Source organism: Wyeomyia smithii, chromosome 1, assembly GCF_029784165.1.
Source record: "Wyeomyia smithii strain HCP4-BCI-WySm-NY-G18 chromosome 1, ASM2978416v1, whole genome shotgun sequence".
Lineage (NCBI taxonomy): Eukaryota > Metazoa > Arthropoda > Insecta > Diptera > Culicidae > Wyeomyia > Wyeomyia smithii.
Window position 1 is genome coordinate 147,318,568 of NC_073694.1, and position 26,432 is coordinate 147,344,999.

At 40.5% G+C, this 26,432-nt stretch overlaps 1 protein-coding gene across 2 annotated transcripts in view; it reads left to right on the plus strand.

Moving 5' to 3' along the window:
• The first annotated feature begins 6,635 nt into the window (after nucleotides 1-6,635).
• LOC129718770 (protein unc-80 homolog) overlaps nucleotides 6,636-26,432 on the plus strand; it is a 64,286-nt gene continuing 44,489 nt past the window's right edge. For both annotated transcript variants that reach the window (XM_055669819.1, XM_055669820.1), the window contains exon 1: nucleotides 6,636-6,789. The gene's annotated coding sequence lies outside the window, so the exon portion shown is untranslated. The remainder of the gene's footprint in view (nucleotides 6,790-26,432) is intronic.

Below are 26,432 nucleotides of genomic sequence, written 5' to 3' on the forward strand. Positions count from 1 at the left end.
AGAGGAAATATTTTTCCTCTTTCTAGACGCCCCAGGATTGGCATAAGTTGTTCCCGCTGGTGAATCGTCAGAATCGGTTTCATCAGAGGACAACAGATCAAAGGGGTTCGATGTTATGGTAGAAGTGGTCACGGTTTTCTTCAGCATCTCAGCGTAAGATCGCTTTGAACGCTCCTTAAGTGACCGCTTGATTTTATCTCTGCGCTGCATGTACACCGGGCATGTGGAGAGCTCATGCTGATTTTCCCCGCAGTGAATACATTTTTCAGCATTTACACTGCAAGAATCGTCCGCATGAGTTTCCCACACCTGCTACATCGTGCCTTATTGCAGCAGTAGGCGGCTGTGTGGCCTAGCTGCTTGCAATTGGTGCAATTCATAACACGGGGTACATACAATCGCACAGGCAGACGAACCCGATCGATCGAGACGTGGCTAGGGAGAGCAGATCCGGCAAACGTAACACGAAACGAGTCTGACGGAGTGTACACTTTTGTGCCGTTGACAAGAGACACAGACCGCAATTGCTTGCAATCTATGATCTTTACTTTTACGTCGTGACACAAAGCATTTTTGAAGCAGCCAAAACCGCTTGCCAAGATACACTCGACCGACAGACTCGAATCGGTTATGACACCGTCGATCTCCACGTCTCGTGCGGGTATATAAACGCGATACTCGCGTGTGACAAGCTCGGAGCGAGCAATAACGTTGGCCTGTTCCAGGTCGCTGACCACGACACGGAGCTTGTTGGGTCTGACCTTGGAGATTTCGGTCACGGCCTTGTACCACTCCGTCAGGTCTTTCGAAATCTGCAGGATGTTTAACGGTTTCGATTTTGGTCCTGCTTTTGGCCGAAAGAAAACAGTAAAGCTGCCCTGAGATCCGTCCGGGTAAAGCCTGGGGCGAGGGGGGACTGGAGAATTAACAGAGGAAGGGTTGGCAGGAGGGACAGGGTCGGAGGGGTTCGGGGATGGTGGCACGGGAGGCGAGGGATCTACATCCATCGCGCTAAATCTAACGCACTAGCGCCGACAGAACACGTACCTATTTACTTCTCCTTTCAGCAGGGTTGGTTGTCCGAACGGTCGAAGCTGCAGCCGTTACAGCCAGCAGCACCAATACAGCAGCTCCAAACAGCCACCAGCAGCGAGCCGGGTGTGTGATTACTCAGCACAGCGACACAACTCGCTGTCAACTGTTGGCTTCTTCTTTCTCCTCCTTTGTGTTGAGATTCTCGTCCACTGCTGTAGCACAAATCACTTAGCAGCCAAATCGGCTTACGCACCAGCAAACAGCCACGATGCGAAACAGTTGCACAAAGGCGGGCGACCTTGAACCTTCACTCGACCAGGCAAACAATGCCAACACTTGCTCGCGCGTCTTTTATTTTATATTCTATCGGAGCGATCACCAAACACATCCGATACTGATGCGTGTTCGGCACAGAATGAGTATTTATTTATCTTCGGAATCGATTTCAATTACATCTATAAGTAGTAAAATTAAAATGTACTTAGTTGAGTTCAAATCTTTCACCTTTGTTTTTGATAACGGCCCGTAGGCGCTTTTCATAGTTATTCATAGATATTGCAAGCCGCACGCACAACTTCGTTCGACATTTCGTCCTAAATATTCACCAAACGTTTTTTAGATGCGTACAAACTCAAATACCTAATGTCGTGCAACTTTCCTAGCATGTATCCCCAGATACTGAAGCCTACACGCAAAACTTTTCCTTATTACTTAAGAAGCAATAGCGCAAAATTGCCTTTTGGGTAACAAACCTATTACTTAAAAGGCAATAAAATTCTTCCCCAGTCGAGTAACAACACATACTGTCATATATTTAGCACGTGTTACGGGAGAACGACTATCTAATAATGGTCGTTTAAACCACATGCAAATTTTTTTCTATCGCAAAATGCGCATCGCAAAAAAACCACACACCGTCGCATATGTTGCACATGTTAGGCCTCTGCCAGGCTGAATGCCAACGCGAGCGATCGGGCGAGATTCTTGCCGTCGGTAAATAAACAGCCGTAAGTAAAACTGTTCATTAACCTTCGGCAGAAATCTCGCCCCATCGCTCGTGTTGGCGTTCAACCTGGCAGAGGCCTTTCAAGTTTCTTCTATCTCCAATTCATCCGGTGTGCGTGTATTAGTTCGCTCGTTGTATGCATACGGAGTAGCGAAAAAATATGACAAGAGCTGCCAAGCAGCATTTTCCCCGTCATAGAGTGAGCAAACTTTGATGATTTTAAAGACTTGAAATGCGCCTTAAAATGACATCACGATCTGTAAACTGCGTTAGAGAAAAACAAAAACATTCGCTTTCTTGCAAGCTATCTACAGCACATAATCGTTGGTTCATGGAAACTTATTTGGACCTGTTTGAAAATACAAAACTTGTGCCCATCCAGAACAATATTCGCAACTTCGGCAACTCTGGTCAGACAGTATTACATATTTCCATTTCAAGTAAACACTGGGGGACGAAACGAAAGTGTTTCTAATTAGACAATTGAGGTTGACGGTATAGATTCTGATTATGAATGGATGAAAGGGACAAAAATAAACCAGATCTTTGCATCAATACAAATGTAGCGAGTGAAGTCTTGCTAACACATGCAGTGCGGTGCTTGGCTGTATGTTCTCCTGCAGGAACACATACAAGCGTGTGGCCGTCATAATTTTTGTTACTTTTTAGTTGTTACTAATTGTGTATAATGCGCAGTCATAAGACACAATTAGTAATAAAAAATTGCCCTAAAGTAATAAAATTTTCCCCGTTTGCGTTGGGTGTAGCGGGTTCAAGTTTTTGCAAATGAGCAGTTTGAATTTTTCCATGGGTATTCGACTACTCATCATTTACTTAGAGCAACTAATATGATTCGTACTAATAATTCTGAAGGTTATTCCACTGGAGCTGCTCTTCTAGACATAGAAAAGGCATTCGACAGTGTATGGCATAGAGTTTTGATAGCTGAAATGTCCGATTTCCGTTATCCTCTTAACATCACAATAACGATACAAAGTTACTTGACTGACCGCACTCCTCAGAATAACTATTTGAATGGTAAATCTGATAGATTGCCTGTTAGATTTATTGCCAGGATGCAAGAAATCGCTTTTTTGTGACGGTACAAGCAAAGGAAAAAGCCTTCGTGTTATATGCCCTAGGCTGCAAAAAAGTCTAGATATATTTTCTTCGTACTTGCAGAAAAGGAACATTTCTCCAAATGCATTAAAACACAATTAATTATTTTTCTTCATAAACCAAAAGTTTCGTTTCTCAAACCCACCAATAATCACGTAGTTAAAATGATCGATGCATTCTTATATTGGTCTGATCAAGTTAAATACTAAGGGCTAATTTATGATGAAAATCTTACCTTCAAGGAGCACATTGAGAATATTCAAACAAAATGCAATCAAGATTTAAAACGTTTATATCCTTTTTTTTTCTTCATCTATAATTTATTTGACACGGCACAAATACAATTTAATGTTAAACGGCGCCAATTATATCTGGTAGCTTACTTTCTAAAGTATCTTAATAACTAAAAGCAAATTTTTTATCCTCGCTGCCGACTACGAGCTGAAACTAAATCTAACTTAAAGCTAGAATGTCTTGCATTAAAAGCACTGATTTGTTGTTTGATGGTTTTCCATCGCCATAGGTAAGCAGCATATTGAATATGTTACGCTGCTGAGCCAAGATATTACGGACTGGCATATTGGGTTGTCTCCCTCGGGACCTGAGAGTATCGTGCGGGTCTAGTTGCTGTTTCCGGATCCGGGGTCTTAACGTGTTCTTGTCGTTTGGTTGGATGTAGGCGGAAGGGAATAGGATTAAACTGGGGCAGTTTATATCCTTTTATCAACATAAATTATAGACTTTGTCCCAAGAATAAACTGGTTAATTCACAAACGATTATTTAGACCAGCAATGTTATATGCAGTCCACATCTGGACACGTTGTTGTACAACCAGAAAGAAGATGCTTCAAAAAATTCAGAATAAACTTCTGAAAATGATATTGAAGCGTCCTCGCTGGTTTAGCACGGATGAATCACACAGGCTTACTAATGTGGAAACATTAAAAAATATGTGAAACAAAACTATCAATAAGTTCCGACAAAATTCGATGCATTCCCCCGTATCAACTATTAACTCACTTTATAGTCAGTAAGATAAGTGTAAGATTAGGTTAAGGTTTAATTTTAAATTAATTTTTTTGCTTGCTAGGTAGGTTTACAATTTTCCACAATTATATTCACCTATCTGCGAAAGCAATTACAATGTATTAATGAAATAAAATTTGAAATATGTGTGGCAGAACCAGTGTTCACTGTCATGATATTCAAAAGCAGCGATTTTCAGCCTTCTTTATATTAAATAAAATCATCGGTATAGATTTTCCAAATTTGACTTCTTTATATTGATAATCATACTTCTCACACGAACGTTGATATTCATGATACCGAAGAGCCGATGAACACCGACAGGATAAACTTTAACACTCGTGTTGATATTTTAATCGTCAAAACTGAAAATCATTTCAAAAGAGCGAAAATCAAAATTACTTCATTCGACAATTTATACTGTACTATGCGGTGTGTACAGCGTCTTAACTTTCATTACTTGGATTGATAATTACCGAAGCGTCTCTGAATATCATTACGACGCCTTTAATATTCATTCCACTGTTCTGTCATTGACTATGATAAACGATATTCATGAATCATCGCATTGAGCGTAGGTTACTGAAATGTATCAGAAAATAAATGTGCTGACACTGAGAACAATTCAATTCATCTACTCGTGAATAAATAACGATTTTCTAAGGCACACAAATTAATGCTGAATAAATATTAGTAAATAATAATTTCATCACAAAACATCCTTCCCCTCAATAAATGAATGAACAATGCATAGCCAAATTTTTTTGGGCCGAAATATGAAATGGGTTTATTAAATTCTTTGAGGCAGCCATAAAACCCCACATAAAGTGAAAATGCTTCTGGATCGAATGAATTTATAACAAGATTTTTGAGAGCTTAGCGAATTGTTTTGAGAATTTTATGCGACTTGATCTTTTTGGTTTTGCTTACAACCACAATAAAGCTATGAGTAACAATTGGGTCCTAAAGCTATACCAGTTTTTATATATCATTTGAAAAAGCCGCGTTTTCTGAGCAAAACGTGATTTTTAAAAAATGTTTATCGTTTTCCTTCGATTTTTAAATGAAGAGTGAAAAAACTGCTCGAAAGGTCTAAGTTGACGTTTCGCCCATGTACGGTATATGAGAGAGCTGTCATTTAAATCATTTCGAGCAGTTTTTAATTTTTCATTTAAAAAACGAAGGAAAACGATAAACATTTTTTAAAAATCACGTTTTGCTCAGAAAATTGCACTCTTTCAGCTAATATATAAAAATCAGAAAACCGTTTTAAACTTTAGGACCCAATTGCCCAGGTTTCAAACGTTATCAAAAGTTGCGGTAATTTCACACAATATTATGTACTTTAGCATCACCAACTTTTGCGTTTAGCATCTCGGCAGAGAAAAACTATTGAAGCGAAAAAGAATTTAATGTCGACATGGACATCAGACTGCTACTACTGATGGAAAGCAGTTTAAATAAAATTGTAGATCACTGTACTTGCTGTAAACATAAAATACTTTACCGACCTGAACGCAATGCATAAATTGATAAAACATCGTACTTATCACGTTATCGTCTCATTGTGGAAAAAATGCTCAAAAATAGAACAGTTGATTTGTTGTACCAGTTGTGATATGACAAATTTTCTCAAATAATAGTTCTCAACTCAAATTACCTAGGTCTACCATAAAGCATATGAGCTGAGCAACAGAAACACTTGGCTTTCTCCATTCATAAAAATAAGATGGAGACGCACAATACTTCAAACCGTTTACGTTCATCTACGCTTAAAGCTTTTTATTGCGTATAAAGCATAACCAAAGGCGTTAGGACTTCGAAACACAACAGCTGATCAAAATTCCCTCTAGCGTATCCAGGTTCGAAAAAAGAGTGAATAACTAATTGCACGTTGTATTTCTCTCATAGGAACAATTTTCACCCTTAGAAACCAGACACAACTGTGGAAAACAGTCCCAGAAGGATTGGCGGGCTATCCGGGAGTGACATCAAACAGTAGAGCAGTATTGTATCCACCAGCTGATCGACACGCTGGTGAGTGTAAATCGGAAATTTCCGAACACTGGTCAACTCAACAGATTCGCTCGAAGATTCAACTTGTCAGCATCCGATCGTAGTACAGTCGGTTCTCCATGGAAACGTCAATCGCCAGCAACAAGTGCTGTTTTGATAAGCTCTACTCATTCGTTCCTTCGAGAATTCTGAAAACAATGTTTTCGCTGCACTCTTCTGTTACTACAACAACCCCGCGCATCCTCCAGCTCCACTCACGAGTGGTGCTCCACAGTCGGCTGTAACCAACCCGAGAAAACCATGTGCTCGCTCGGTTCCATGAATGAACGCACGTGGATTTGTTAACAAACACAGGCCGCCGAAGTTGAATGCGCACACTCGGCTTGGTTGCAATTTTCATGAGCGATTTCCGAAATCTGCAAGATAAACGACGCCAGCCATCAGTTGCTTTTCCATGGAATTCTTCTCATTTCTGTTCGACCAGGGAAGCAGTTACCATCGCCGGAGCTTGGAACAAAATGACGTCGCTTCATTTTTCGGGTCGTTATTAAGTGAAAAATTCTAATCTAAAATCACTAATGTCTAGGTAAATTGAGTGCTAAAAGTTTACGGTGTTGATTCTCTTTCGAATGATACAAAAATTGATCGGTTTTGTGCAGTGCAAATATGCGAAATCTGCCTTTGAAAATTCGGGTGGAGCTTCAATCATGGATGACATGAGATTAAGTGAAAATTAAGATGAAAACCTGCAAAAGGGATCCTATTACATAATTTCGACCAAATATTCGATCAAGTGGTACCGTGCATGAGAATATCGAAGCTTTTGGAGCATTTTATCAAAAGTCTTTGCGAATTGGCAGCAGAAAATTGACAGCAAGTGGAAAAATACTGCGATGTAAGAAAAGCCATGATGGCGACATGTTGGAATTTTATTCCATTTGTTTCCGCTGTGTAACTGTACCTTTAGTGGTGGGTGGAACGTGTGATGATGAAGACAAAAATCTCTTACTGGGAAGCTAGTTGCGGAGCTTTCTAGGTCGGTATGTGATTATCTTTGTGATAGAGCGTTGTGCGTGAAGTGTGGACAGCGGATTGCGAAAAATCGGTTACGGGATTAAAGTGTGGCGTGAAAATCAATAAAATGCGAAGGCGGAAAAATGTGTTGTCGCGGTGTTTGACGGCTTATCAGAAAAGCATTTACAGATAACGCTGACAGGATTGAGTATTTCCTCTCTCTGAATGAATTTACAACGTTAAATCAATTTATTAGACGGATCGATTGCACAAATTAATGGCGCAACACGATGAAAAAATGAGAATATCTAACAAACGTCGTACGTCGATGTCATTTGATTTTAAAACCGATTGCTATCGAATTAAGTTTTGAGCTGATTTCAAATTGATTTTGATGAGATACGGACTTCTCATATATTTGTGCATTATTTATACTATTTAGTTAACAATATGTTATCTTTTCCTTGATTAGAGAAGTAAATGTTTTGGTTTGTGAACAAAAATGATCATTTGTGAAGCAGTCAAATTCAAAATTTGATTTATTTTTGAAAGTGAAAGTTGAAATCAGAAACCATATATGGTACAAGGAAATAATAACTTTTATGCCGGACCGTTAATCAACGAACCGTTAGCTAGGTTTCTGGGTGAAGTCACCTTTCCTAGCTTCAGCGAAAGCCACAATAGTGACGTAATTGGGCTGACAGAAAATAGACACAATAGAAACAAGAAGTTTTTCCTAATTTACCTATTACCGTTGGCCTGTCTCAGCCACTGTTGTGCTAATTACCAACACCCGGGGAGTTTATCACGCTAGAGGTCCCACTTGAGGATTCACTGACACAAGGACCAGCACCAACAGTTGGCTTTAATTTGACGCTACCGGCCGACGTTTCATTTATTATCAATAAATTTTATTTCACTTCTCCAATCTTAAGGGAAAATTTCATCATCGTACCTTAATGCAATAACCTTTCAGTCCTTTTATTGCATAGCAGCTACAAGAAATCTGCGTTGAAATCTGTTCGACACACGGTTTTTTTTTGTTCACACAACATTTATTTGACACGGCACAATACAAATTAATGTTTTACGGAGCCAATTGAGGTTCAACACACTGTTGATCTCCTTCCAGTATTCCGACGAGGACGTTTTCGTTTCGGATTTGGCGAATAATTTCTGTGGCACTCATAAATTTAAGTGCTTGCGTGAGGTTCTACATACAACAAACAATACCATTTCGTATTCTCCATCTACAACTTGTCTACATAAAGCCGGAATCAATAATAATAAAAATCTGTTTTGAAGTACGAGTCAGAAATTCAATTATTTAACAACAAATACATAAAATATTACGTTAAGCTAACTGCTATCCTGAATCTGGATGAAATGCAATAATCAATGTGACATTGAAACGATCAAATGCACAATAGTTTTCTGATATAATAACTATAAGAATTATTTGTTGATTTGGTTAAAATACCCTTTTTTACAATTGGTTAAGCAAAATGAAATAGCCAAATACAGTGAAAAGATAGACACGTTGAGACTCCGAGGCGCGTAGGCTATGGAATCCCAACTGACGCGTTCCTCGTGTTGTCGGATTCCCGGCCTTCAGCGCTAGTGACTACTCCGCAGGCGCTTCTACGTCTCTGGTTTTGGCCACTACGATGTTGTGATCTCACCCCAGAAGCTCGCACTGACACTAGCTCCTAGTCAATCAAAGCAGGCTCGTTTACTATCCTTTATTGCGCTCTTAAGCACTGATCTAGTGTACTCAAAGGCCGCACGGCGCTCTGGACTGTGTATCTCGGCAAACGTCCAGAGTACCGGTGAACATTCAGTTATACACACAAAAGTTCAAACCTTAATCAACCAATATGTCTTCTCAAAACGCACAATTATTGCTCTGGCTTTGCACAACAAATGTGTGAAGTGCATAACGTAACAGTTGTGCAATTAATACATTCACAGAGATCGAAATCAGAATATGTATCTCACTTACTTTTCTTTTACTTTCATTAGTATTTATTGATGGTTGCAGTGCTTCAACGATAACAGCCATCTAAAAAGCATCACCAATACCAGTACAAATCATCATGAAGATATCAACACAGGTTAATAGCTTATAAGTGTAATGATTTGAAGCTGTCAAATACACTGAAAATACATCAGAACATCAAATGCGTTATGAAGAACACACATTTGTTGTTCTGGTTCCAAAACTTATTAACGGTTCACTGTGGGGCAGAACCCAGAAAAGTCGCGACAAAACTGAAGAAAGTGAAATTCAGTTTTCATGCTCCATTTTATTTTCTACTTGCAATAGACATGTTATCGACTGGAAATCATGATAATTCACTTTCGAAAAAAAGGAAGGAAATGTGCTATAATATTGTGAAAGTGAGAATTTACAAGGCTTATGAAATGGAAGAAAAATTTTTCACAGATATTTTCCAGTAGGGCATGCAAATACTTAGAAATTAATAAACTAACTCATATGATCCTCATAAAACAGAGTATAAACTAATAGGTAATGTGATTTTAAGACAGTTTTGTTGAAAATAGGTACGTAGGAGGCATAATGTGTAAAACAAGTTTTTTTTTGTAATTTTTCCTCATTTTCGGCAATATGAAAAACATAAAGTTCTACGTTGTTCTGCTATGACACTATTATTGTACTAAAATACAAGGTATTGACTAGTACTAAACCAAAAAAAATCAGCTGCTACTAGTTGCGACTTACTGAGTAATTCGAGTTTTCGCAACGATTGTTTTCATGTCAATTCATGTAAAAAATCGTCAATCAGCAGTGTCCGTATCGATGTTTTTCCTACAATAAGCTTTGCTGAATGCCGGTGTATGCAACACGACCATGATTGTGTTCGGGGGTCTTTAGAAACTGACGTTCAGTAGAATTAAGACCCCCCGGAAATAATTATTAGTACTAGGAAACAGTTTGTTATTGGGTGAACAGTGTTTTAAACAAAAGTAAGCGTTTAGTATTCATCTTAAATGGTATAAAATTAAACAAGAGGAGCTCTTAGAAAAGGAACATAACCAACCAAACTTTAATTGAACAATGTTCCTATTTGAAACATTTTATCACAAACAATAACAATAAAACTTTATTTTATATTCTTTCTCAAATATGATGACACATCATAGGTTGACAAAAAACTATACAAAGGCAACTACAAACCTTCAATAATTCATTTCATGATGACTCGAAAGTTCGAATATATCGGAAATTAAAACATATGTACTTAAGTCCCAGTTATAATTCATAACTGAAATTTTGGGTTTATGAATAATGAAAATAATTTTATCTCGTTAACGGTCAGTCCTACATTTGCAATATGTTCGACAACTTAATGTCAATTGATGATATAAACAACATTCCCGAATAAACAAAATGGCTAGCACCATTTATTCAGAAAACAGATGTCAGCGCCATCTGTAAAAAACAAATTTAAGCTGCCTGAATACATTTTTCAAGAAGATGTTTTTATGATGAACAACATTGCCGAAGACATGAACACTGTGAAAACAACTGTTAAGGAGGAATGAGGTTTTGTCGCGGACCAATTTGCCCCACTGTGCGGTTGTGCTAATTGAGCACAATATTGATGGGGTACCCTCCCAGCTGGTCTCGAGGTACGATGCTGGCCTTACAAGCCAGTCGTCGTAGGTTCAAGGCTCGGCTCGGGAGAGACTGTTAGTGTCAGTAGGATCGTAGCGCTAGTGTATAATAGAACAAAAGGTCGAGTTCCGAATCGGAATGTAGCACCAAAGCTTTGCTTATTGATGTGGTTCCGCACAATCCAACTTTTGCATGTAGGCTGACATATCCTAGGTGGTGTCAGACGGCGATACGCGATAGTATAACCACCATTCAATCCGCACCCGGGCTGTGCCGACTGCACTTATAGTGCTCTCTCCCAGTTCCTCCGCAAACTGCAATGTCTTCCACCCGCAAATGGTGGAAGTATTAGCTTTACCATGTTATAATCTACGCCACAGCAGACCGGCTGGTAGTCACTATTGGTGTAGCCATCATATACTCTTCAGTTCGTGATCAGTCACGAGCTACAGAACGTCACATCGATGATTGATTCCGCACTGCTTCTGTTGTAGGTACTGCGCTGAGCATTTTCAGAGCTTCCAACAAGATCTGGCTCCTTCGGCACGTACGGCGACTTCCCTTCTAGACAACCCCAGAACTTAAGTAACCCTAACTACCAACAACGGTGGATCCGTCATCTCCACAGTTGCTCGGTCAACCATTTAGCTGAACCTTTCAATAGTTTTTCTTTCCAAAAATCATTCAAAAGGTCTTGGCAGTCTTAATAAAGAGGTTAGCAGTTTTACTATCGATTTCTTTGAAGCACTAGAAGCAATGGTGAGAACTCACTTCTCTAGATTGATACCTGTATGTAGTGAACACCGAACTTAGATGTGGTAATATGGTCAATTAATGCCTATCCTAAAGTTTTGAATCCTCGTGCCTTTCAGAGTTGAACGGGCATTTAGTTCTTTTCGGCCTTCGAAATCTGCTGGAACAGATGCAATTTTCCCAACATTACTTCAGCAGGAAAAACAAGTACTGATTTCCTTATTTCCCTTACCGATAGACGAACGCCTTTGCTGTATCTAAGAGCCGACGCTATTGTACTCGATCCACGGTTGCTCGGCTATCTTGCTAGCTGCGCTGGCTGCGAAGATCTCCTTCCACTTGGTCGATCGACCGTGCACGTCGCGTGAGGCAACGCCTTGTTGGGTCTTTATCCAGAATCATTTCGACTGGGCTTTAGTCCGACATCCTTATGATATGTCCAGCCATCGTAGCCTTCCGATTTCAGCCGTATGAACTATAGTGGGCCCAACATCTGATGCAGCTCGTGGTTCTTTCGTCGTTTTATGTCCCATCATCCATCTGCACCCCACCGTAGATTGTACGCAGCACCTTCCGTTCGAAAACCTCTGGGGTACGCTGGTCCTCCACAAGCAAGGCCCATGTTCCGTGGCCGTAGAGAACTACCGGTCTAATAAGTGTTTTGTAGATGATCAATTTTATGGAGTGGCAAATTTTGTTCGATCGAAGCGTTTTTCTGCAGTCAAAGGTAAGCGCGAATTCCGGTCATAGTGCATCTTTCTATACCTATCTCTGTTTGTGTCACTGTCGACCCAAATACGCAAACTCATCCACCACCTCGATTTCGTCACCGTTAGCTAAACTCTGTGGTGAAAAGCTAACAGAGTCTTCCCTCGAGCCTCTACTTCTTATGTATTTGGTCTTCGACGTGCTTATGACTGGTCCGACCCGTTTGGCCTTTGCCTAAAGTTCGCTGTACGTTTCCGTTTACGTCCCAAAGTTGTGAGCCATAATATCAAACCATTCGTGTCTATCCCCGCATCTCTTTTAACACCTCCTATGGCAATGTTGAACAGCCCATCACCCTGCCGCAACCTTCTTCGAGATTCGAGAAAATTCGAGAGAGTTTCCGAAGCTCGCATTGTATACGTCACTCTGTCGATCGTCGCTTTGACCAATCACGTAAGTTTGTCCGGGAGCCCGTGCTCATGCATAATTTGATCTCGTTCGATTGTGTCATACTCAGCTTGGAAGTAGATGAATAGGTGGTGTGTGGTTACGTTGTACTCGCGGCTTTTCTGGAGTATTTGCCGCAGTGCAAAGATCTGGTCCGTGGTAACGCGGGTCCCATGAATCCTATCTGGTATCGCCCCATGATATTCTATGCAATAGGTGATAGGCGGAGGCATAGAAGTTGGGAGAGTACCTTGTAGACAGTACTTAGCAGGGTAATTGCTACCATCCAGCTTATCACCGATTTGTAGATAAGACACACGAGAAGCCATAAATAAGTTACAAGGAAAACATGAAATTCTAATCCACTCGTATTGATGTTTTAAATCTGAATGATAAGTCGAAGTTGTACTACGAACTGCTGTAAAAACTGATTTATTACATGTTTATAACCAACTTTTTTCATGATAATATAAGTGAGATAGCAGTATTGAATATATGTTTGATGACAGCAAAATGTAATGAAGACAAAATTAACAAATGGCCGCAATGGTTGTAGTTCAGTTTCAAATCGATTGTAAATGTGATTTGGATGGTGTGAAATATTTCCTCTTCATCAAGTACGGTACAGATCAGAAATCTTGTTATTTTATTCAAAATTATAATAAAATAGTTAAACACAGAGAATTTATGTTTTAATAAGCAAAATGAATAAGGTTGACAGTAAATTACAGGGTGGCAACGTGAAAGTGATACACTTTAATATTGTTACAAAAATCAAACCAGTATTTATTTATTTTTTTTTGTTCATCTATAATTTTTTTGACACGGCACAAATACAATTTAATGTTTAACGGCGCCAAATATATCTGGTAGCTTACTTTCTGAAGTATCTTAATAACTAAAAGCAAATTTTTCATCCTCGCTGCCGACTACGAGCTGAAACTAAATGTAACTTAAAGCTATAATATTTTGCATTAAAAGCACTGGTTTACTGTATGATGGTTTTCATTGCCATAGGTAAGCACATGTTCCGCTGCTGGGCCAAGATATTACGGACTGGCATATTGGGTTGTCTCCTTCGGGCCTTGAGAGTATCGTGCGGGTCTGATTGCTGTTTCCGGATCCGGGGTCTTGTCGTTAGGCTGGATGCAGGCGGAAGGGGGTAGGACTAAACTGGGGCGTGGATGGATTTCAGGAAAACGTATATAAGGGACATGTAGGATAGGTCACGGCTCGCCAAGACATCACGAACAGGAACAGCCGACTGCCTACCTTCGGCCTGCAAGGAAGCTATTAATTTAGACCTGGCGTCACGGTGTACAGGGCATGACCAAACAACGTGCTCTATGTCGTGATAACCTTCACCACAGGCACAGATACCACTTTCCCCGAGCCCAACACGACGGAGATGCGCGTCAAATCTATAGTGATTGGACATAAGCCGGGACATCACGCAAATGAAATCCCGACCTACATCCAACCCCTTGAACCACGGGTTCGTTGACACCTTGGGGATTATGGAATGTAACCACCTTCCCAGTTCCCCTCTGGTCCAATCATTTTGCCAACTGATGATCGTATTCTGACGTACAAGTGCGAAAAATTCATTAAAGACAATTGGTCTTTCATAAATATCACCGTTTGTTGCGCCCACCTTAGCCAAAGAGTCCGCTTTCTCATTGCCCGGTATCAAGCAGTGAGACCTACGCTAAGGTAATCTGATACGATTTTTCGGATAAAGCACTCAGATGTTCCCGTATTTTCCCCAGGAAATACGGAGAGTGCTTAACATCTTTCATCGTTCGGAGAGCCTCAATGGAACTGAGACTGATACCTAACGTGACAACCCCAGGTGCCTTCAGAGTCGAACCAGACACCAAGATATTTGTGTACCAAAACCTGAGAAATCGTTTTACCCATTAATTGTGTTTGAAGCTGAGCAGGTTCATGCTTCCTAGAAAAAACTACTATCTCAGTCTTCTCCGGAGAGAATTCGATACCTAGCTGTAAAGCCCAAGCAGACAAATTGTCCAAGGTATCTTGCAATGGTCCTTGCAAATCGGCAGCTTTGGCTCCTGTAACAGAGATTACACTGTCGTCTGCAAGTTGTCTTATCGTGCATGAATTTGCCAGACATTCGTCGATGTCATTTACATAAAAGTTGTAAAGAAGGGGGCTTAAACATGAGCCCTGGGGAAGACCCATGTAGCTAATGCGAAAAGTTGCCAAATCGCCGTGCGTAAAATGCATGTGCTTTTCGGACAGCAAATTGTGCAAAAAATTGTTCAAAATTGGAGAAAATCCTTGTCGGTGAAGTTTACCCGAAAGAATGTCAATAGAAACGGAATCAAAAGCCTCCTTAATGTCCAAGAACGCAGACGCCATTTGTTCTTTGCGAGCATACGCCAGCTGAATATCTGTTGAAAGCAACGCAAGATAATCATTCGTCAATTGAGTATCTGATAGTAAACCATTTGATTCGACCCAGTGGTCTAAACGACGGAGTATCATTTTTTCCATCAATTTCCGGATACAGGATAGCATTGCAATCGGCCTATAAGAATTGTGATCAGAAGCTGGTTTCCCTGGTTTTTGGATGGCGATCACCTTCACTTGCCTCCAATCCTGCGGTACAATGTTTTGCTCCAGGAACTTATTGAACAAGTTCAACAAGCGCCTCTTGGCATTGCCGGGTAGATTCTTCAACAAGTTGAATTTGATTCTATCTAACCCAGGTGCGTTATTGTTACAGGACAGGAGGGCAACTGAAAATTCTGCCATCGTAAAAGGTGATTCTATCGCGTCGTGACCCGGAGACGTATCGCGAACAAAGTTTTGCGCAGGAACAGAGTCCGGACATACTTTCCTGGCAAAATCAAATATCCACCGACTTGAAGACTCCTCGCTTTCGTTGACCGTTACGCGATTCCGCATTCTTCGGGCTGTGTTCCAAAGAGTGCTCATCGATGTCTCCCTCGACGTCTCGTTCACGAACCGACGCCAATATCCGCGTTTCTTTGCTTTAGCCAGGCTCTTAAGCTTGGTATTAAGCTCCGAATACCGTATATAGTCGTCGGGTATACCTCCCTTCTGGAAGGCCAAAAACGCGTCGGATCTTTGCGTGTAGACATCGGAGCACTTTTTGTCCCACCACGGAGTTGGAGACCGCTCTTTGATCGTTACGCCGGGATATTTCTTCGTTTGGGCTTGCAACGCGGCGTCGAGGATTAAGCCCGCGAGGAGGTTGTATTCTTCAAGTGGTGGGTGATGTTGAATCGACTCGACCGCTTTTGAAATCATTTCCTCGTATAACTTCCAATCGACATTCCGTGTGAGGTCATACGGAATGTCAATTGGTCGCATGCGAGTTGAACCGTTAGTAATTGAAATAAGAATAGGCAGATGGTCGGTACCGTGAGGATCGAGGATTACCTTCCATGTGCAATCCAACCGTAGCGACGTCGAACATAAGGATAGATCCAAAGCGCTTGGGCGCGCTGGAGGTTTCGGGATACGTGTCATTTCACCGTTGTTCAAAATAGTCATGTCGAAGTCATCGCAAAGGTTATAGATTAAAGAGGAGCGGTTATCATTGTAAGGGGAACCCCAAGCCACGCCATGAGAGTTGAAATCTCCCAAAATCAAACGTGGCGAGGGAAGAAGTTCTATTAAATCAAAGAGCAACCGTTGCCCAACCTGTGCTCTGGGAGGAATATATATTGAGGCAATACAAAGCTCTTTACCTTGTATTGTCATTTGACATGCGACAACTTCGATGCCTGGAATCGAGAGGAGGTTAATACGATAGAAAGAATAGCACTTTTTAATCCCTAAAAGTACTCCTCCATATGAGGTGTCTCGATCAAGGCGAATAATATTAAAATCATGGAAGTTGAGATCAATATTTGAAGTAAGCCAAGTTTCACAAAGGGAAAATGCATCGCATTTGTTTCTATTTATTAAAACTTTAAATGAATCCATTTTTGGTAAAATACTTCTACAATTCCACTGTAAGACAGAGATAGAATCCTTCGTATACGCAGATGAATCAGGCATCGAAGGATACAATCGCTGCAAGGAGGGGCCATTAGGCAGTCAACTGCTTCAAAAATGATCTAACTGTTGGGAGGAATGCTGTAAGAAAAATTTTAATTGGATCGGGTACATTGAAAGTTTTAAAAATCCAGTCCACAATGTCAGAAAATTTCACTAATCCAGAGTTTGTTTCATCAACTGGGAGTGCAAAAAGAACAACTGGGGTTTTAGATGTTCCTGGCAGTGCTGGGAACTCCTTCTGGGACTTTAAATTTGCAAGCCCAGGAGGAGTTTGCTTCGGTTTTTCCGCAGCACTGTTTGGTTTGTTTGTAACTTTCATTTCACTTTGGGAAATCTTAGGACCTTTTCGGGGAAGTTTAGGAGAGGAAATATTTTTCCTCTTTCTAGACGCCCCAGGATTGGCATAAGTTGTTACCGCTGGTGAATCGTCAGAATCGGTTTCATCAGAGGACAACAGATCAAAGGGGTTCGATGTTATGGTAGAAGTGGTCACGGTTTCTTCAGCATCTCAGCGTAAGATCGCTTTGAACGCTCCTTAAGTGACCGCTTGATTTTATCTCTGCGCTGCATGTACACCGGGCATGTGGAGAGCTCATTGCTGTGAATACATTTTTCAGCATTTACACTGCAAGAATCGTCCGCATGAGTTTCTCCACACTTGCTACATCGTGCCTTATTGCAGCAGTAGGCGGCTGTGTGGCCTAGCTGCTTGCAATTGGTGCAATTCATAACACGGGGTACATACAATCGCACAGGCAGACGAACCCGATCGATCGAGACGTGGCTAGGGAGAGCAGATCCGGCAAACGTAACACGAAACGAGTCTGACGGAGTGTACACTTTTGTGCCGTTGACAAGAGACACAGACCGCAATTGCTTGCAATCTATGATCTTTACTTTTACGTCGTGACACAAAGCATTTTTGAAGCAGCCAAAACCGCTTGCCAAGATACACTCGACCGACAGACTCGAATCGGTTATGACACCGTCGATCTCCACGTCTCGTGCGGGTATATAAACGCGATACTCGCGTGTGAAAAGCTCGGAGCGAGCAATAGCGTTGGCCTGTTCCAGGTCGCTGACCACGACACGGAGCTTGTTGGGTCTGACCTTGGAGATTTCGGTCACGGCCTTGTACCCCTCCGTCAGGTCTTTCGAAATCTGCAGGATGTTTAACGGTTTCGATTTCGGTCCTGCTTTTGGCCGAAAGAAAACAGTAAAGCTGCCCTGAGATCCGTCCGGGTAAAGCCTGGGGCGAGGGGGGACTGGAGAATTAACAGAGGAAGGGTTGGCAGGAGGGACAGGGTCGGAGGGGTTCGGGGATGGTGGCACGGGAGGCGAGGGATCTACATCAATCGCGCTAAATCTAGCGCACTAGCGCCGACAGAACACGTACCTCTCTACTTCTCCTTTCAGCAGGGTTGGTTGTCCGAACGGTCGAAGCTGCAGCCGTTACAGCCAGCAGCACCAATACAGCAGCTCCAAACAGCCACCAGCAGCGAGCCGGGTGTGTGATCACTCAGCACAGCGACACAACTCGCTGTCAACTGTTGGCTTCTTCTTTTTCCTCCTTTGTGTTGAGATTCCCGTCCACTGCTGTAGCACAAATCACTTAGCAGCCAAATCGGCTTACGCACCAGCAAACAGCCACGATGCGAAACAGTTGCACAAAGGCGGGCGACCTTGAACCTTCACTCGACCAGGCAAACAATGCCAACACTTGCTCGCGCGTCTTTTGTTTTATATTCTATCGGAGCGATCACCAAACACATCCGATACTGATGCGTGTTCGGCACAGAATGAGTATTTATTTATCTTCGGAATCGATTTCAATTACATCTATAAGTAGTAAAATTAAAATGTACTTAGTTGAGTTCAAATCTTTCACCTTTGTTTTTGATAACGGCCCGTAGGCGCTTTTCATAGTTATTCATAGATATTGCAAGCCGCACGCACAACTTCGTTCGACATTTCGTCCTAAATCTTCACCAAACGTTTTTTAGATGCGTACAAACTCAAATACCTAATGTCGTGCAACTTTCCTAGCATGTATCCCCAGATACTGAAGCCTAGCGGGTTCAAATCCGTTGACGATGCAGACCATTCATATGACCTGGTGAAACAAGGCCAATTCTGCTTGCACCATTTCTGAACGATCAATGCCTTATGCTGAATCCTGTCGAAAGCAAAAACTGTCTTTCCCAAAAAGCATTTTAGCGCAAGCATGCAAATGGCCTTTGATAACGTGTTGCAAGTAGTACTCCTTGTTTATTTTCACGACCCTGTCAATGAATAGCAATGGTAATTTCCCTTTGGTCGATCGATATACCTCCCCAAACCATCACAGCTCGGGCATTTTGATATCGCTCCACTTTTTTTTATCGGCTGGTATATCACGAGGACATGCTTCATAAACACGGCCATTTTGCTTGTTCAAAGTTGCCTCCAGAGTAAACAGCTTTTCGTCCGAAAAAATCATGCGTGCGTCTCCAGCAGCAACCGAGATCTAGCAACTCTGCCGGAAATATTTTACGAGAGTTAACAACCGAGCTACCAAAGGAATTTGCTGACAATTCAGACAATGCCATCGACGAGCAGGTTGACGACAATCGAACGATCGGAGCCACCACCGAGCGATGCGGAGTCAGCGGTTCATATTCTGGCCAACGTGAATCGAACGGTGGGCACAAATGTAATCGTTAGAATTAATAAAGTTAGTCTTAATTGAGCAGTGAAATGTGTCAGTAGCTTTTTTAAAAACTCCGAACAACACCCAAGTGTTTAACTGGCGCCCGAATAGGGACCCAGAAGTCGGGAAAAGTATAAGTGTTTTAAAGTGTGAAAGTCTTCATATTCGGTTAAAGCAGCCGGATCACAACGGTGGAAAGAGCCACACACCAGAAACCAAGCGATCTGCAGGACACTGAGGTAATCACCCGATCGATGTGAGAGTCCCGAGTACCGCTAGGAAAAAGGAGCAACTCGTAGCATCTGCCTGCCGATCCCCCGACGATAAAGGGATTACCGTCAACCCAGGAAAAGAAAGTCCAGATATGCTGGCATTCATGTAAGTGATAGTTTTAATAAATAGTGATAGTGTTTTAGTGCAACTGACAAAAGTCCAGACAAGCTGGCATAGTGAAATAAAAAAGTGTGTTTAATTGAGCCTCAAAGAAAGCAAAAAAAAAATAAGTGTTAAATTCAAAAAAATCTGAAGAAAAGTAGATTAATTTTTTATTTTGCAAGAATAATGAATCCACCTATACCCACGTCGGTGAACTCATTATCAAACCAACAGTTCTAGAACTAGGTAAAATACCGGATCTTCTAAGAGATCTTCAACCATTTGACGGTAGAGCACAAGAATTACTTGCATGGCTCACAGACGTAGAAGATATTTTTCGACATTATCGGGAAAAACACGCAACCCCAGATCAGGTTGCAATTATAGAAAAAACAGTCAGACGTAAAATTCGTGGTGAAGCCGCAGATATTTTGAACGCAAATAATATTACTTACGATTGGCTCGAAATAAAAGAAACTCTCTTACTTTATTATCGAGATAAAAGAGATATCAAAACATTGGACTTTGAACTTACGACAGTGAAGAAACACCCGTCTGAAAGCCTCAGCAGCTATTACAGCCGAGTAAATGAACTGCTCGCTTCTATTATCATCCAAATTCAAACAGACGAGAGAATGAGTCAAAGTGCCGATTCACACACCACATATTTTCGAGAAAAAGCATTAGATTCATTCATTAGAGGATTAGAAAAACCCCTCAATGTGTTATTGAAAACGGCTACACCAACAAGCTTGGCAAAAGCATACCAATTTTGTATAGATTTTTACAACATGGATGCGAGAAGCGCACCATTCAGAAATGAACATTCCAATTATTCAATCCCCAAACTTGCCTCGACATCCGCCAAAAATTCCACCACGTAACCAAAACTTTCCTCCTCCACCACCTAGAAACTTTCAAAATTCTTGTTTACCCCAACAGTACCGAAACCCCTTCATATCAAATCAGAGAAATAACACGAATCCATTTGTACAACCTCAACCCCGTTTCCAACCAAACTTCAATCCATTTTTGCAACCTCAAAATAGATTCCAACACAATCCAAACTCCTTCAATCATCCACCGAAGCCTCTCCCGAGACCCGAACCAATGGAGGTAGATCAAAGTGTCCGATCTCGGTTTTTAGATTATGGAAACCGACCTACCTTTCCTATCAAACGCCAACATCCCCCATCATCTAAAATACAAAATTTTAAAAGACTAGCTCACCCCATAGAAGGAACATCAACATTTAACGAAGTAGAAGCCAATGACGAAACAGATGCTAAACAATATCCCGAACACCAGTTTGAAGAGTACGAAGATTATCATGATTTTTATGCATACGATAGCAATAGTCACCCCCCCCCCCCCCCCCCGAAAACATAGATCAAACTGATGCAACTCAAGAAACCAATTTTTTTAGGATGGAACCCGAGTTGGTGAAACCGGTTCTACCATTCATCAACCTAAAAACAACAATTGGAAACTTTCCCTTCCTCATCGATACCGGAGCGAATATCAATTTGATTGATCCTAAACTAGCCTGGAGTTATAACATTTCAAGACCATATAATTTCTCAGCAAACCAAATATCAAATGCTAATGGAAATTTCGATGCCACATCAGCAATCGACATAAATTTCTTCTACCCAAAAATAAACTTCAAAACGCAATTCCTACAAATTCCATCCGTTTTTCCGTGGAATTATCGGTACGGGTATTTTAAAAGCACCTAATGCCACAATCGATATGAAAAAGATTACTCTTACCTTATGTAGAAATTCTGAAGAACTAGTAATCCCTTTACAAGAATATATACCTCAGAAACAAATAGCTAATAATGTAGAGCAGTTTAGAACTTGTCATCTAACCTCCTCAGAAAAGAAAAAATTGGAAGAAGTTTTGAATGCCAACAAAACGGCATTCCATGAGCCAAATTCGAAACTTACATATGCGACAAAAATTGAGTGCACCATCAACACAACTGATGATATTCCAGTACACCAGAGAGTTTATCCATACCCTGCAGCCTATACAGAAGAAGTCAACAAACAAATTAAAAAGATGGTATTATTCGACCTTCTCGTTCAGCCTGGACAGCCCCAGTTTGGGTGGTCCCGAAAAAAACAGATGCCTCTGGCGAAAAAAATTCAGAATGGTCATTGATTATAGAAAAATCAATGAAAAAACAACTTCAGATCGATATCCCATGCCAGAAATCAGCTATGTAATTGATCAACTCAAAGGCCAGAAATACTTCTCCACTCTCGATCTAGCTTCCGGCTTCCATCAGATCAAGATGAAAGACGATGATATACAAAAAACAGCATTTTCTATAAACAATGGCAAGTACGAGTTTACTCGAATGCCATTTGGCTTAAAAAACGCCTCTGCAACTTTCCAAAGAGCAATAGACGACGTTTTAAGAGAACATATTGGAAAAATATGTTATGTGTACATTGACGACGTCATAGTCTTTGGAAAGACTCTCGAAGAACATTTGGTGAATTTGAATATTATTTTGAACACGTTGAATAGAGCGAATTTCAAGATTCAATTGGACAAATCCGAGTTTTGACATTCTGATGTAGAATTCTTAGGATACATCATAAGCTCAGAAGGTATCAAACCGAATCACAAAAAAATTGAAGTGATTCAAAAATTCCCAGAACCCAAAACAATAAAAGACTTGAAATCATTCCTCGGAATGATGAGCTATTACCGTCGATTTGTAAAGGACTTTGCAAAAATCGCAAAACCTTTGACAAATCTTCTACGAGGGGAGAGAAATCCGATGTCGAGCAAAAAAATTTACCTTTGTGATACTGAAAAACAATGTTTTAATAAAATGAAAAACATACTTTCTTCCTCTGATGTGTTGATATACCCTGACTATGAAAAACCATTTTTATTAACTACAGACGCTTCAGACTTTGCTATCGGAGCGGTACTGTCTCAAGGAGAAATGGGTCGAGATAAACCAATACATTTCGCTTCAAGGACCTTGTCTGTGTCAGAAGAAAAATTTTCTGTTCCTGAGAAGGAAATGTTAGCGATTTATTGGGCTTTACAAACATTTCGGAATTATTTATATGGAACCAAGTTTAAAATTCTCACAGATCATCAACCCCTCACATTCGCACTCTCGCCAAAGAATACGAATGCCAAATTGAAAAGATGGAAATCGTACTTAGAAGAGCACGATTATGAGATAATGTATAAACCAGGAAAAACAAACGTTGTTGCGGATGCTCTAAGTAGAATGGTATGTTCCATGACAGGAACCCAACATTCTGCCGATACTAGCGACGATTTCTACATCATATCAACAGAGGTACCAATTAACGCTTTCCGTCATCAAGTTATCATTAAAAACGGTCCGAACTCAGTAATAGTTGAACACCCTTTTGAATCATATACAAGAATTACTATAACGATTGCCGATATTATTGAAAATTCTATTTTGCAGATCCTAAAAACTCACTTTAACATAGGTTTGGTAAATGGATTATTAACAGACAAAGACACCATGGGAAAAATTCAAGAAACATATAGAAAATATTTTGGCCAACAAAGACTGTTAAAAATCCGATTTACTCAGAAGCAACTCGAAGACGTTCAAGACGAAAACGAGCAATGGAACGTCGTAAGGAACGAACACATGAGAGCCCATAGATGTGTTCAAGAAAATAAGCTTCAAATCATGCGGAAATTCTACTTTCCAAAGCTGCATCAAAAACTCAGAGATTTCATTGTGAACTGTCGTATCTGTAACGAAAACAAATACGACAGGAATCCCATTAAATATCCTCTTCAGAAAACCCCGATACCGAATGCTCCTTTCCAAATCGCTCATGTAGACATATTATTCCATCATTTTCTCACCTACATTGATAAATTTTCTAAATTCGCTCAAGTGATGCATGTCCAATCCCGAGCAGCAATTGATATTGTCCCAGCCCTCAAGGAACTCCTGTCCAAATACAAACCACCAGATATTTTAGTCATGGATGGTGAAAAATCATTTATGACCGGAGACCTGGTTAATTATCACAATGGTACTGGAATCACCCCCTACATTACGGCAACAGGAAGAAGTGAGATGAACGGAACGGTTGAACGGCTCCATTCAACTCTCTTAGAATTATACCGAATAACCAAAACTGAGAATCCCACTAAACCTCTTATTGAACTCATGCACATGGTCCTTCATAAATACAATTCATCCATACATACCGCAACAAAATTTACTCCTTACGAAATTATCCTTCCATCTCCCCAAACACCCGAAATCATCGAAAAAGTATTTGAAAATTTAAAAAGGAAGCAAAAACAAGATCTTGACCATCATAATAAATCAAAGAAAATAAGAAATTCTAAAGAAAATAGCGAAGCATTTGAAAAAACCCGACAAAGGCTGAAACACAAAGCAAGATATAAAAAAGTTAAAATAGCAAAAGTTAATAACAGTACAATAACCACCGATGATGGAAGAAAAATGCATAAAAACGACATTAAAATTCGAGAGATCTAACTCAATGCACTTCAATTACAGACTAGGACTTTTAATCCTACATTCAGGATGGTCATCAGAACAAACTATATCACTCCGGAACCTAACTAACCAGCCAATCCTAGCATTCGACCATGGAACTAGCAGAGTAAGAATTGACTCATATTTTTATATCCATCATTTTAACATAAGTTCATATCAATACCATGTACGAAACCTTAGAGACATGTTTGACGAAATAGCGACCAATCAGTTTTCCATATTAATTATAGAAGAATTTAAACAAATCGATCAAATACTGAACAACCTTATTTCAATTAAAAGATCAAAACGCTGGGATAGCCTAGGATCAGCATGGAAATTTATAGCAGGTAGTCCAGATGCTAACGATTTAAAAATTATTAACTCCTCTATCAATAATCTAATTCAGAATAATAATGCTCAGGTAAAAATTAACCGGGAATTAAACCTACAGATGAAGGAATTCGTACGTAAAACTACTCAAGCCATATCATTGTTCAATACAAAATCCATAGAAAATCATTCCATTAATATATTTTTGAACCTAAAGTATTTACATGAAAAATTAGAGCAAATTGTAGACAGTATAAGTTTAGCAAAGATAGGAATCTTAAACAGCAAAATTCTAAGTACAGGAGAAATACAAGTATTAGTAAGAAGACTACACGACGAGAACGTGACAACCAACTCTATCAGCGAAGCACTATCATATGCAGAATCATCAGTGGCAACCAATAGCAAGGAGGTAGCTCTGCTTATCAAAATTCCTAAACTAGACAAAAGAATATTCAGGAAAATTCACATTTATCCGATTCGTCATAAACAAAGACAAATTTATCTTTTTTTTTTTTTTTTTTTTTTTTATTCTCGCTTATTTTCCGTCGGTCTAGCTCCGCCACTGTTGTGGCCAATCACCGACGCCCAGGGAGGCGACTCCACACCCAGGACCCTAACTCACGACCCGTTTATTAACGGACCGGCGCCAACGGCTTTACTTCCTCATGCGATGGAAGGCGTGATCCCAGAGATTTTTCGCCTCAGAAAATCTCCCGGTGTCGGCTAGGATTGAATCTAGACCAGTTGGGTTGGTTGTGAGTGGATCACGCCACCTCACAACCATCGACACCTATGTCGGCGGTGGGATTCGAACCCAGGCGTCGAGCGTGGTTGGCGGAGACGTTACCAACCACACTAGGCCCCCGCATCATTCGACAAATTTATCTTGAGAGACAAAATTATTTGAAACACAACAAAGAGATCTATGCCGTACCTTCTTTGAATCCAACGATATTCAACATAGAAGACCTAATACCCGAAAACTCAACATGTATTTCGGAACTCTTAAATGGAAAACCAGCCAGTTGTAATTTTACCCTCAACCTCATACAAGAAGAAATCATCACCGTTAACGACAAAAATCTGATCATCAACTATGACAGAAATTTTTCACTTACAAGCAACTGTGGAATTTTTAAAAGGAACCTATTCGGTCCATTCTTCATCTCGTTCGAAAACTGTAATGTTTCGATTGACAACAACACTTTTAGCAGCAATATTCATAATCTCGAAGAATCACCCTTACAGATACCATTAGAAGGTATCTCTGTGGAGCAAGGACATCTCATTGTTAACTTGAGCCTCGAACATCTCCATGAACTACATCTCGAGACTAGAAAAGAACTGGAAAATATCAAATTGCAAACAAACAGCTTTCACTGGCCAAAGTTAACCATTTTCGGAGGAATTACTTTCCCTCTAACCATAATCATCAGCATTGTTCTCCTTTGTAATTTCATATCAAGCAGATCCACAAAAATCAAAATTCAACATGACGATCCATTAAAGGACATTCCAACGATCTCAGATGCAAAACCAATTAGAAGATTGACCATTGCGGATGTGATTTCCCTGGAGTCTCATCACTCAGCCGGGAGGAGTTAACAACCGAGCTACCAAAGGAATTTGCTGACAATTCAGACAATGCCATCGACGAGCAGGTTGACGACAATC